A 15084-nucleotide genomic window follows, 5' to 3' on the forward strand; every position below is an offset into this window, starting at 1 on the left:
GGGGAATTGTCCTGAGCAACACATCCCGACAAAACTTGTGTCCTTCTGCAGGGTAGAGGAGATCAGCGGGTGCGGGCTGTCTCCTTTGGATCCAAAACAAAGTCAAAAAGAAGAGATGTGCGGATTCTCCATGTTAGGAGATGAGGAAAACCGCGGTCACGTGACTGAATTGAACGTGAAAGTCTGTGGGCTGGACTCGTCCCGCGAGTTGTAGACTGCTGCTCCACGAACAAGAGAGGAGCAAAGGGAGACACCTGGAAGTTCCTCCCTTTAGGGCAGACGCTACTTAGTTAGCGTACCTAGGAAAAAGCGAAGTCTTTCGCCAGTACGTCTGCTTTTATAGGTCCACCGCTGATGATGACGTAGCGGGGACCCCCTGGGCTCTCAGGCAATTAGTAGTGGGTTTCCCCCTTTGAAGAGGGTTGCCACACCTCAACCTGGTGGCTGGCGGGAAAGTTTTTGTTGGTCTTTGTTCTGTCCCATCTCCACGTGGAACAAGGGGAGGAAGAAAATGGTGGTCGTCAGCACATGGGCTCTGAATCCCAACACCAGGACCAACTGGCATAGCAAATGTTATCTGCAACATTCATCCAGGAAGACCTTGTGCAACAATTTAGAGACATGGTCGTAGAGATGTGTACCACAAAGTTTAGATGGCCAAGTAACTCTCATGTAGTATTTGTAGTTCAACCCAATCTTTACTTGAGTAGCTGCCTGAAATAATGATTGATAAGAGGATTATCAATCAAATGTATTCAAATCACACATTGAAAAGAGATCTATGCTGTGTACACAGTATGTATACAAGTACTCTGTCTTTGATTTACATGGAGCTGAAAACTTCCCTCAGGGGAGATGAGACAGCTGCACAGACCTTCTCTGCACATATGCCTTTCCACCATGGCTATAGGAAGCATTTGAAATGTGGCTGGGACAATCTGGCTAGCCCCAACGATGCATTGTGCAACACATATGATTTAATTTCCTGTTCTCTGGTGCCTTTTAACATACTGCACAGTGTTTTACTTCATGAACATATTATTATCATTTTGGGAAGAAAAACAAACATACACATTAGGTTGTTTCGTACTTGTATCATTTTGCCATTACTGCTTTATCTTCATCACTCACTGCTCATCACATGTAAACTGACCATGCCTTAGACTCCATACTGAGAGAGGTTGGCAGCAGAGTAGAGCAAACAGAACTTTTGAAGAGTTTACTGTGTTTTACTTATTTAGACAGGGTGCTGATACCTTGACCAGCCCATGGTTGGGGGTGGGAGACATGGGACTCCTTTCACAGTGGAGATGGTGCTAACTTCAGAGCTAACCCATTTTACCTCAAACAGCAACATTTATTCACCATCAACAGCAGGTCAAACACATCACTGCTACCCTCACAGTCTGCTAGCTTGCTGCACTCTGATAACAACAGCATTACTCTCTCTCTCTCTCGCATGCACACACACATACACTGCAGCATCTCTGTCAACATCCCACTGGCCTGCATATTGTACACACTGAGCAATTGTCAAAGGAGCTACATTATTGTCACAACATTTCTAAAAAGACTACCACACATTCATACACACATTTTACATTCGGGCAACACTCAAAACAATTGGGTTCGAAGTGACTGGTGGACCAGTTGGGTTGCTCTTTGGCGCAGTGTCAATACTCTGCTTCAGTTAGTTGGTAACATTTGGCCTGCTTGGCATGCACGAGGGACTTCCACTTTGGACACATGACAACACATCAGTAAAAATACACAGCTACAGGCTGGTCGGTGAACATGCAAGGAAATGAAAATAAATAGCTATGAATACAAATAAATTGACACTCATGAGTTCTGCATAGTCTCCAGAGTGCATTTGTGTCATATTTAACAAATCAATGTTTTAGCAAACTGAACAAGTTTGGATTGCATTTGATGACTGAGTCCACACGCTTAGCTTCTTTCCAACCACTGCATTGCCAAAGGATTTAACGGTTTAAGGTTTAACATGGCCACTACTTTTGGCCTCTTCTACCTGAGGATGAACATGAAGGCATTTGGTGGGATTTATATGTAGTGAACCTCAAGCTGCTGCTCTTCAACCTTTGTCTTTTTTTTGAGGATATAGAGTAGAACAAAAATGTGAGGGAAGAAGAAAGAAACTAATACAGTATAAGCCCAAGACATGAGTAAAAATCATCCTTTTTTTATACCGAGTCAACCTAGAAAAGACACATTGTACTAATGTTCTCCAAGGGTATAAAAATATGACCTGAAATTTGAAGAATAAAATGTCTTCTAGTACTAAACAGAAGCTGAATGCAATAACAGTCTGACTTAGTTAATTCGATTTTTCAGACCATCATAACTGATCATGATAAGTTTTTGTCTGATCTAAAAAAAAAGCTTACTTTGAGTCTGGTTTGAAAGCAGTTGAGATGGACAGTGCTGCACCCTTTCCATTGCTACATAGGAACAGAAAGAGAAACCATCATTAGACAAGAGACAGATTCTGTGAAGATGCAATCATATCAGTATGTCATGTTATGTTGGTGTAACCCACCTGGTGTGTGTTTCACCACAGGTATGTCTAAAGTCTAGGCTTTAAGAGGAGATAGGCACACAATTTTACGGTTAATTAAATCAAATCACCTTAGTCCCTTAATAACTCACACCAACAACCGGATACTTCAACGTCACTGTATCAAAGTTGTTTGTTTCACTTTTCTATTTTTTCTCACTTCCAACCAAAACCATAAATTCCCATAGATCTTTCTCTCTTCATTTCCAGAAGCACAGTTTCATTTTTTTTTAAATTACTCAAACATATAACCTGGTACATTGTTTGGCATGAACAAAATTATATCCACAACTGGACAATTTCACTTAACTCATAAATGTTATTACTGACCCTTGTATAGTCTCTTTCGACCAACCTTAACAGCTACGGTATTCAAAAGGTGCAACTGAATTTAGCTGGAGCCATTATGTTCAAGCCCAGTGTACTTAACCACAATGTTGAAATTGTTGGGACCCAACCAAAAAACAAACCAAACAAATAGTATGAGATCTCATAAAACCAAAAAAATTATACATCGTACAAGAACAACAAGGTAAGTATGTATCAGTCTTTTGTAACTCAACCCAAGTTTGGGAACTGTTCCTGTTATTTGAGAGTTCTCAAGTTCCTACCACCCCTTGTGAGGAAGACTGTCCATCCTGGCTTCCCAGAGAATGAGAAAGATGAAGACGGCTGAATGGGATGAGTAGGGGAGATGAAGAATGACGATGATAGGAGCAGCGATGATCCAGTCTGTAGATCAGGCTCAGCAAAAAAACAGCCTGCACCAAATGTGCAGGGAAATCATTAATTGTCCATACATTTATGTTTGAACCTCACAAAATGCACAGTTCAATGAAATGGCTCACTAAGAACAAATAACAGTGCAGCAATTAAAACATGACTGTGTCTGCCTAAGTTAGCTAAATCAACTAACCATTATCTCATCATTACTCCTTTACACAGTATTCAGACATTTCACATACACATAAACATACATCTGGTAATATTATCAGGTTATGAGCTTATCCCGACTGGTTTCCTTGGCATAACTAAGCCTCAAATATCAAAGTAAACACACCTTTCAAGCTGCCGACAGCAAGTGCTAATTCAGCTAGCTGCTAACTCACCGGGATATTCGATACACGCCGTTTGGACGGTCGGCAGCCCCGTGGCGGTCATATAACTTCTCCTCCAATGGTCAAAACCTTCTTGGTTGTAACCGCACTAATTTTTCACTTCAATCAAAGCTCAAAACTCGTTTTATCTGTCAACTACGAGTCTCTGCTGACGCTGTTACGCTCAGAGTTAGTGCTCGGGTCGAGTCTGTCAAGGGTCAAGTGCACTCTCATTTCTCCTACTCGATTACACCACCAGGCGGCGCTAAAAACACCAAACGGAGAAAAGTATGTCTAATGACTATCCTCATAATAGCTGTTCAGACTACCTGGTTACATTAGTATCAATGAGTTTCCCTTTCAGCACTGCAACAAGCAGCTGGTTCATGTCCTGAGGCAGCATGTTTTTGTGATTGTGGAGACATAAAGATACAGAAAAGGAGTTTAGACTCACCAGTGTGGAGTTTAGAACTGCATAGGAAATTTTTCTGGATGTTGTGTTTGTTTGCTGTTTTTATCATCCATGTTTAGCCCAAATTATTTTTGTCTTCATTTGATGTAGCTTTCACAGAATCATTTCTATCTATCCATCCATTTTCTATACTGCTTATCTATTAAGGGTCGCGGGGGGCTGAAGCCTATTTCAGTTGACACTGGGCAAAAGGTGGGGTTCACCCTGGACAGATCGCCAGCCATTAGAAGCAATTAGGGGCTCAGTATCTTGCTCAAAGATACTTCAACATGGTCACCAGGGGAAGCGAAGCTCAAACCAGTGACTCTGTGGTTGCTTGACAGCCACTCAACCTCTGAGCCATGCTGCCCCCAGAATCCTTTTCTGTCCCCTAATTAAGGGGTCTTCCAAAATCTCTAACTTTAACCTGGGTCCTGGGAAACCTTCTTGCCATCATCCACCTTGCTATAGCCCAGCAGGCCATGTGTACCTACTGAGATACAGCCTATGGTGCTTGGTGGTGTAGCTTGACCAGACAGACGTCCCTAAATCAAAACATATATAACTCTATGACCATCAGGCCAACATACCGTACAGCTCTATGGATAAGTAAAGCATCAGAGAAAAAAATTAAAGATTTGGGATTGTTCTATATAAACTTTCAGTGTTATCAAACTTAATAAAATAATTATGCATCATTTTCCAAGTGTTGTGGTGTAACATAAATGTTGTCATTTGAGGCTTTGCATGGAGGGTCTATGTGAATGCTGTGTGCCTGCCATCAAGGACAACATCTTCACATGAGCTGCAGAGTCACAGTCTCTGCCTGTTAATTACCTGTTGCCATGGTGAATCATACTGTCACTGATGATTCCTTTTTGCTGTCACTGTGTACAAACTTAACCAAGATTGAACAAACTCTGACCTTGGCTGAGCAAGCATGACACAACTGCTCTGGAACTGGGTCTAAAAACCCACAGAGTCATCATAAGTTTGCTCACCCCCAAGTACAGCATTGATGCCAGGTTGTATCAACCACGCTCTCTGGAATAACCTCCAGGACTTGTCAGGATCTGTTGAGCAGCCCACACATCACATTAGAGAGAAAAGGCAGGGATCAATGAGTGTGCTGTCTGTTGAGCAGTTATTTCAAATTATGACTCAGAAAGTGCAGGAGCAGCTCATTGTCCCCAAAAAGGAGGAGTTGGGCATTTTTTCTCATCTCCAGGAAGGATGGACTGTACAGTTGAATGCAGGCTTTTAATTCAGTTCAAAGTGACAAATGGATCCAACCTCCATGTGTTGCAAGCTAAACCTCACGACATGAGTAGAAACAGACAAGCCAGTTACAAACCTCTCTCTCCTCAGTCCTACTCATCCATCCACCCTGAGACCACATCCAGGGCCTGCACAATCTTGTACAATGTCTCTCCACCAGGAAGGGCATATAGTCCATGGCCTACTAGCCCCTGGGCAACATGGAGGTGTGAAGAGAAGACAAAGAAAGTTCCTTAACTAATGAAAAAATAAAAATAAATAGAAAAAAATACCATAAATTGCAAGGTGAGGTTAAGAGTTGGGATAGTAATCAAGTTGCTCGGTAGTAAAGAACCACATCTTTTAGAAAAATAACAATAATGATGTGACTAACGTCACTGATGAACTGTAACATAACAGTATCAGTATCAGTAATAAAGTTTCACTGTAATTGCTAAAGTTTGACTTATTATTAAGTGCATTCTCTGTCACATCTGTGCTGAAGACACACATACCAGCTGTGCAGCACAGATGTTGATCTAGACAGCTTCTTTAAAAACAGATCCCACAACAGTGTCCTCATGATGAATCTCCCAGCAGTGATAAAGCAGCATGAACATTTGAATTCTGGCTCTCAGAATTTTTATTGCGCTGAAAGTGCCAAATGATATCATCAGAGGTGTGTGTGTGTGTATGTGTGTGTGTGTGTGTGTGTGTGTGTGTGTGTGTGTGTGTGTGTGTGTGTGTCAGGTCCATCATTTGTTTGGAGCCTTTTGCTTAACAGTGTATGTCTTAGTGCCCCTTTGATGAAATTGAACGCACAACATTGAGTTGTGGTCAGGCTCCATGGAGAATGTCTGTTATGCTAAAGTCTTGAGGGGGTTTCCAAACAATATTCGCATTGTTTTTCGTTTGTTAAATTACTTATTTACATTTTTTGTGATTGCGTAAACACTAAAATAATAATAATAATAATAAAAAACATAATGATCAAAACCTTACACTCAAGTAACAAAAAAATCATCCCATCACCACTATAAGCTCACACAGTCTCACACTTTTTGGTGACCCTTAGGCTCCAGCGCCGCCGTCCCCCCCCCCCCCCCCCATTGGAATGGATGGATCCACACAGATCCATCCTGCGCAACACTGAAAACAAGATAAAATGCTGCAGTGTAGTGTGAAGCCATCTGGTGCCCGAACACGTGATTGCTTGATTGTGGACACAACAATCATGTTTAACTACTGTATTAAAGCAGCAAGTAACTTCACCTGCCTTGAACAAAAATGGAAGGACTCAGAAGAAGTGTGAGAGTGAGGACAAGGGAGAGGGATTTGGGGAGGAGAAAGAGTGAGGATGAGAAGTAGGTAGAGCAAGAGGAAGGCCTGAAGTAGGAGAATATGCTCAAAGAAGAAGAGGACTAAATTTATCAAATGAAATTTTTCTGATGGTAGCACGGTGGTGCAGTGGTTAGCACTGTCACCTCACTGCAAGGAAGTTCTGGGTTTGAGCCCCTGCTCAAGCACGGGATCTTTCTGTGTGGAGTCTGCATGTTCTCCCTGTTTCTGTGTGGGTTCTCTCTGGTACTCCAGCTTCCTCCCACAGTCCAAAGACATCAAGAGGGGACGAGGCTGATTGATTCTCTAAATTGACCGTAGGTGTGACTGTGAGAGGGAATGGTTGTCTGTCTATATGTGTTGGCCCTGCGATGGACTGGTAACCCGTCCAGAGTGTATTCCCCCCTCTCACCTGAAAGCAGCTGGGATAGGCTCCAGTCCCCCCACAACCCTCAACAGGATAAGCGTTAGAAAATGGATGGATGGATGGATGGAAATTTACTCAAAAAAATCTGTCTTCAGTTACAGTGATGAGCTGCTTATTATATGCATTGATATGTGAACATGAAGTTTGACACCCCTTCCTGTGACATTTCACAATAGGTATGTACATTTTTTCTTCTATATAGGATTGAAGGTCTAGAACAGCAGGGGAAAGGAGGCCCATATTCATGCAAGAACAAAAGAGAGAGATGATTAACATGGTTTTGGCCAATAATGCTATTAGGCACAGAGAAAACAAGCCAACAATAATGTTGGCTTGTTTTCCTCTGGGAGATGCGGAGGGAGATCAGTCACCATGCCATTTTCAATAATGTCCATTAGGTCTCTCTTTCAACACTGGCACACATCCTGAAAAGATATCATGTTCAAGTGAAACAATTTTGCCCAGTGCCCTTTGAGCAGACTTTTCAGAGCGGATCAAACAGCTATGGAAAGGGTAATGTGGAGGTTTGTATTCTTTTGATATCGTTATTGATACCGCTATTGATACTGAAGCAATCCCGGATGAATTAATATACATAGATGAGGCAGGGTTCAATCTTACAAAAGAGAGAAGAGGCAGAAATATCATTGGCAACAGGGCTAAAATCAATGTCCCAGAGCAAGGCAAGGCAAGGCAAGGCAATTTTATTTGTATAGCCCGTTTTCACAAACAGTTTGTCTCAAAGGGCTTCACATGGCATCATAATAACATCCTCTGCCCTTAGACCCTCACATCGACTGAGGAAAAACTCCATAGAAAACCCTTTTAACAGGGAAAAATCTGAGAAACCTCAGGGTGAGCAACAGAGGAGGATCCCTCACCCAGGACGGACAGACGTGCAGTAGATGTTGTTACAGACAAGAAAACAACATGGGGTAACATCACTCTTTGTGCTGCCTCCTCCTTCATAGTAACATGGACCCTAACAACACATTTCACATCCGCAAAATTGTGGACTGCTTGCACAACATTGTCATAGCAGTAAACCAAATTCCATCCATCCATTGTTTACTGCTTATCCTGCCAAGGGTGTGGGGGTGGGGGGGCTGGAACCTATCCTTGCAGCCTTCGTGTGAGAGGCAGGGTCCACCCTGGATGGGTTGCCAGTCCATTGCAGTGCCAACACATATACACAGACAACCAGACCCTTATTGGTATGAGGCGACAGTGCTAACCACTGCACCACCATGTCACCCTAACCCGAATTCACCAGATGAAATACATAGTCATCTGGAACAATGAGTCATTCCTCTGCTCTGCTCTGGTACAGAACTACACCATCCACAGTTTACAGTACTAACCCTTCCACCATACATTCTATTTCTAAACCCAGAGTTTACAATATCCCTCCCCAGGCTTAGGTACCCCTCATTCAGACCATGGAGGAGGCCTGTGACCACAATGACACTGAAGCTGTTGCAAGGATGGATTCATCATTCAAGATGGTTCTTCCCACGTTGTCTTGCCATTGAGGTTATCGCCTGTGATGTTGATGAAATTTCCTGGTTAGATCCAACTTGGGGAAGAGATAACGTCTTGTATTTTTTAGTATGAATTTTCAGATTTATTATTTTTTGTTTTCTTTAACTGAAATTGTAACCTGTACGGGATACAGAATTTTATATTTGCTGGGCAAACAGTGTTATGCACACAGCCACAGAAGCATGAAAATTGGCACGTTTAGTTGTGATTCTTCATGTTGACCAATCTGGGTATATGGAGGAAATGAAATTATATTCATCAGTCTGCAGCATTGATCTTGTTTAGTGCTTGGCAAATTTATTGTATGTTTGCACTTTCTGTGTACTTAACTTACAGTACTCTAATCACTTAAAAGTAGAACTGCTAAAATTGTTAGGTAAACACAGCAGTCTTTAGGTAGTTCAAACAGAATTGATGTTCTAGTCCCCTCTCACATGTGTTTGGACTGGGAGGAAGCCACAGTACCCGGAGAGAACCCACGCAGGCACAGGGAGAACATGGAGACTCCAAACAGAAAGCAGTTTTTATATTCTTTTTATTGTAACAAACAATTCAAAACAATCAAACAAAAAAAAAACAGTAACCTGTGTCCAGCCGTTCCATATCCATGACCATGAGAAGCTTTGAGAGCTGGTTGTGGGGCTTTTTGGTCTGAAGGATCAGAATTGTACTGCTTTCCTGCATGGTGCTGAGGATGCAGGCAGAGTTTCCTGATAACAATGGATGCTATGTGGGGTTCTGACCTGCCCTCAATTGAACCATGCCACATAGCTAGTGATCACGTCCAGATTGTCAGGTCGGTCAAATTGGGCTCAAAGGTCCTGGGATAGGGATTTCAGCAACTCATCCATGCCAGGGGAAGGGTCCTGGAGAACTTTTTCAAAAACGAGATCCAGCAATTTATCCACATAATCTGCAAATCAAGGTTAAAAAAAATGGACATTGGACATACTGACAATAATCATGTTAATATAGTCCCAATGTCACATTGGGGAAAAAAAAAATTGTGTTTTACAGACCTATGAATGCAAATTCTCAAAGACCTCGATATTTGGACCTGAGTGACCCTGGAGGCAGAAGCATCATTTATGCTGACTGATCTGCCTGGTTTCTTCATCCATTTTCCCACTCACATCTTTTCATTTTCCCCACTTCCTATTATTATTATTCTAATTTTATTTTCACACACAATCCCTTTGAATTTAGTTCAAATTGGAAAATTCTGCCAGCTAATGACAACAGTCGGGGAATGAAGGGAGCAGTGTGTTGGGAAATTGTGGGTTTTATAGTGGAAACAAACTAGTTCATCCAACCATATCGGAAAGCTAAAGTGCTTAAAGCTATTCTGAACAGCCAGGCCACTTTACATTTGAATGAGAGAGAATAAACAACTCATTATACAGTACATGGACTGAATACAAACAGGCATAAACATACACGTTCTCTCCCTCAGTTGTTCACACTGCTGATCAAAGCTTGGCAGTGTGTGCTGTACCTGACAAGTAGCAAACAAGCAAAAGAGCAGTGAGAGAGGGGGAAGGAGGAGGATACATGGTGTGAGAAAGAATGAAAGAGGGAAGATGGAGGGCTTAAATCAGACAGAGAAAAGCAAGGCTGTGGGACATCAATTTCTATATGCCACATAAGAGTAATGCCACTGAGGACAGAGAGAAGAGGAGGCTTGCAAGAGAACAGAATAGAGGGAGGAAATGCTTAGAGAGAAAGATGATCTTGGAAAAGGAGCTAAGAGAAACCGAGAGAAGTAACATGAGGAGACAGACAAAGTTGTTTATTTCAATTCATGAGATTCTGAGCACTGGACTCTGGAAATCATATTATAGGGTGTAGCTGTTTACATGTTAAGTGCCCTGAAATAACTGTTTTTAACTAGAACTGACAGACAACAAGTGCCTCTGCTGATCTAAGTTATTTTACTTGAACTGCAGGTTAGCGCTGGGATGACCTGATCCACATATTTCTGTTTCCAAAGCTTATTTTTGTGTTTTTATTTTTATCAATGAGGAGTTTGCTGTTAGTGTGAGAGAAATGTTTTTCCTTGTCCAAGCTGCCTTCTGTGTGGCCGTTCTGAGCCCTTCCAGTTACGAATCTGAAGGTGCAAGAGTCATCACTGTTGCTCTTTTCATTTACACTATTAAATGCAGCTGACAATGCACCTCCATACAACTGGTCATCTTCTGGAGTGTCAACTCTAGAGATGAGAAACCTGGGTGTCTGCAAATAGTGACATTCATTATCCTTCTTGGTCTATAGCTGTCAGTGAGTGGTGACAGCATGACATCATCATACACAATTAGTATGAGGGCAAGCATTTTCTGGTTCGTACTACAGGTCAAAACACAACATCAAATAAATAGATAATAAGAAACCCTACCTCATGGTTGAAGACAAAGGCATTACTGAAACACCATGCACACTCTCAGTGGAATATATGCATGTACATATGCCATGAGAGCATGTGCACCTTGTAATCATTTTGTTCCCAACAAAAAAAAAGGACACACACAAGATCTTAGTTATGATGAGAAGTAAACTTCACTCACATAAACTCTAAATTTTAAAGACTATTCCAGTGCTGACTGACAGTTGAGCCTTCAAGGTTTCACGTCTTGTGTCATACAACTCTTGATCCTTCTTTCTGTTGTGTTAAATATAAAAGGAAGGAGAATCAATGGAATATACTGTACCACCTATGTGTTGAGTTGTATGACCCTATCAAATTTTATGGAAGCATTTCTGTGCCATCTGAGTTTGAATATGAATTTCTAAGATCGAAATTTTTCAGCCTCAAAATCAGATTTTCAATTTGAAAAACCATCAAATTTCTAGCACTTAATTTTTTTGCCCCTTCATTTTTTGTTTAAATTTTATTTTGTTGAAATAAATTCAGTGTAAAAAAAGTTGTCTCAAAATATTCCGTTTTTCAAAATTCAACATGTAAAGAAATTCAACACTACAGAAAAATCAATGTGAAAAAATATCAATATCTCAAAAAAATTCAATGTAAAAAAAACAATTTCTTAAAAAAAATTCAGTGTAAAATAACTGAACATCAGAAAATTCAGAGTAAAAAGAATCAGACTCAACATCCAGGTCACCAGGGAGACCAATTCAGCCAACATCCAGCCAATCATGGTACGCTCCATTGGTCATGTAACACCCATCCAGGTAGCACCAGGACAGACCGGTGGGGCCATGGCACCAAGCGCAGGTGATGGTGCTCCGGTGAATTTGTTTACTTTATTTGCCATTTGCATTGAAAATTTAAAATAAATGTAGTAATCAGTATTACTTGACACGTTGCACATTAACTGGATTTATTGAACAATATCTACAATGAACTTTTCATAAGATGCCGTTTGTGGAAACTGCATTCGTAACTAGCTAATGTGAGCTAGGCTACTTTCGGTTCTGTGGAAGCGAGTATGACGACTGACAGTACATTAAACCGTGATAGTGTTAAGTGTGTTTAGAGTGACACAGTGTTTCCCACAGGATTTTTTTTGGGGGGGGGGGTAATTTTAACACTGTACAATTACCGCGATATAGTGCATTTCCCATTTATTAGCGGCCTGTCTGTGCGTGAAATGTATATCTAATGTATTCTTGTTAACAATTTCTGCACTCTAATAAACAATTAATGCAGGAGTTTAAAGTGCACTTGTTCTTTTCACTGATAGAACTGAAGGGAACAAAGGTCTGTGAAAACATTAAAATATCAACACATAACTCAAAACCGAAGTCTTCTCTGATCAGTTCTACTCAGAGATCAAGAAACTGCTTACAAAACTGCATGCTGTGTGTGGAATGACGACGCTGAAGTGGTCTTCACAAGGAAGTCCACTGTTTACAGCTGGTTGGGGTCATGTTGCTTTCCGTTCTGAGCGGATGGTTGTCCCAACCATTCCAAAATGTATCCAAGTCAACCTGCAGGCGTGGAAGGAAAACAAAGTGACAGCAGAAGAGGTGTGTTGAATTGGCGATGCTCAGGAAGCCCTCTTCTTCAAGGTAGTGCAGGATATCATAGCAGATGCAATTAACAGCTACCCACAGGTCTCCACAGCCGCTCAATCCTTAAATTTTAATACAAACAATATTAATATTTAAAATTTGTTTAATAATCCACAATGACTGACCAACAATTTAAATGAAAAATATCTAACCTATTTAATAGCTGAAACTTCGTCTTTGAATTCCTTCTTTATATTGTATTTATGCATAGCCTACTACCCACTTCTGCTGACTTATAAGGCTCTTTCTGACAAAGCTCCATCCTATCTGAAAGAGCTCATTATTCCTTACTGTCCTACCAGAGCACTCTGTTCTGAGAATGCAGGTCTGTTAGTGACTCCCAGTATCTCTAAAAACAGACTGGGAGGTAGAGCCTTCAGTTACTGGTCTCCTTTACAGTGGAACCAGCTCTCTCCATGGGTCAGAGAGGCAGACACTCAAACTACAACTAAGTCCAGACTCCTCTCCTCCCACCTGAAGCTTCCTTCTCCAGCTGTTGTTAACATTTCCATGTTTCCCACATTCTCTATTATAAAATGTTTTCTTGTCTGTAACAACATCTATTGCAAGCTGAGCTATTCCTCAGTTGATGTGAGAGTCCAAGGGCAGAGGATGTTGTTATGATGCCATATAAATCCCCTTGGAACAAACTGTTTGTAAAAACGGGCTGTACAAATAAAATTGCCTTGCCTCTTCCTGGTCGCCATGCAAAAATAACTGATTTTTTGAAGAAGGCATATAATGCTTACTTTGGAGTTAAGCTTGGAGACCAGGACAAGCCATTTGCGCCCCATGTTAGCTGCAAACAATGTGTTGAGAACTTGCGTAATTGGAAAAATAAAAAAAGGAAAAGTATGCCATTCCCTGTTCCTATGGTATGGAGAGAGGGAAAAGATCATGTGACAAACTGCTATTTTTGCATGACAAATCTTCAAGGAATCAATCGAAAGAACATGCATTGTGTTGAGTATCCTGATATTCCATCTGCCATAAGACCAGTCCCTTGTGGTCCAGACCTACCTTTTCCTGATCCAGATGTTGCAAAGGAATCTAGCTCTTTATCTGAATCTGATAACACACCTGACAGAACAGATGGTGAAGAATACGTGCCAGAAGAGAATGACAGTACCCCTAACCCAAGCAGATCTCAATGACCTCACATGAGACTTAAACCTCGCAAAGGAATCAGCACAGCTTCTGGGTTCTCGTCTTCGTGAGAAAAATTTGCTCGCACCTGAAACAACGTTCTACTGGTACCGAGAGCGTGAAAGAGAATTTAGACAGTTCTTCACTGGCCAGAAAGACTCGTCGTTGGTTTGCTGCAACAACATTGCTGATTTGATGAAATCAATGGGGCTGGACTATGTTGCTACAGAATGGAGACTTTTCATCAACTCATCCAGCAAAAGTCTCAAAGCAGTTCTTCTCCATAATGGACATAAATATTCTTCAATCCCAACTGGTCATTCTGTGCCAATAAAAGAAACCCACGACAACATGGATCAGTTGCTGTCTGCTCTGAACTACCATGATCATGGTTGGTTGATGTGTGGAGATCTCAAGGTCATTGCATTGGTTTTAGGACGACAGGGTGAGTACACAAAGTATCCATGCTTTATGTGTTTGCGGGACAGTCAGGCTGACGATCAATATTATATGAGGCAGGAATGGCCAACAAGACAAGGGCTGGAACCCGGTTCGCACAATGTTCAGTCTCGCCCTCTTGTTGTGCCAAACAAGATATTACTTCCACCCTTAAATATCAAATTGGGACTTATGAAGAACTTTGTAAAAGCAATGGACAGGGAAGGCAGAGGGTTTACTTTTCTTCGGCTGAAGTTTCCTAGGATAAGCTAAGAAAAGCTTTAGGCTGGCATTTTTGATGGGCCTCAGATACGGGAACTCATGAAGGACTCAATGTTTGATGCTGTGCTGAGTGCCACTGAGCTCTCTGCTTGGTTGTCGCTTAAGTCAGTAATTACAAACTTTCTTGGAAAAAATCAGAGTGCAGAATATGAGAAAGAAGTCGACGAACTCTTGAAGAACTTTCAAAAATTAGGGGCTCACATGTCAGTCAAAATGCCCTTTCTACGGTCTCACTTGGACTACTTCCCTCAAAACTGCACTTCAGTGAGGAACAGGGAGAGCGCTTCCTCCAGGACATTCGTGTCATGGAAGAACGCTTCATCCATGATTAGCTTTTGGGTAATGTATAATCATTATTTTCTGAAGTTTGTTAAAAAAATGCTTGCTTTTGTGAAGCACATTATCCAAAATAAAAGGTAGTAAATGGAATAAAATGCCAAAAAAGGAGACACTAAACACTTTCAAATATCATAGATATGAAAAGTTGGTTACAGTTTAT

General features: G+C 41.3%; 1 long non-coding RNA gene across 1 annotated transcript; it reads right to left on the reverse strand.

The window, feature by feature from the left end:
- Nucleotides 1-471: 471 nt before the first annotated feature.
- LOC147250412 (uncharacterized) lies at nucleotides 472-3882 on the reverse strand. Its single transcript, XR_015119343.1, has 3 exons — nucleotides 3688-3882; nucleotides 2561-3339; nucleotides 472-2462 (listed from the first exon to the last, which is right to left on the reverse strand). It is a non-coding gene; the product is annotated as an uncharacterized LOC147250412 (long non-coding RNA).
- Between the last annotated feature and the right edge of the window lie 11202 nt (nucleotides 3883-15084).

Source organism: Aulostomus chinensis, chromosome 14 (genome assembly GCF_037954235.1).
Source record: "Aulostomus chinensis isolate RoL2024-O1b breed Wild chromosome 14, RoL_Achi_v1.0, whole genome shotgun sequence".
Lineage (NCBI taxonomy): Eukaryota > Metazoa > Chordata > Actinopteri > Syngnathiformes > Aulostomidae > Aulostomus > Aulostomus chinensis.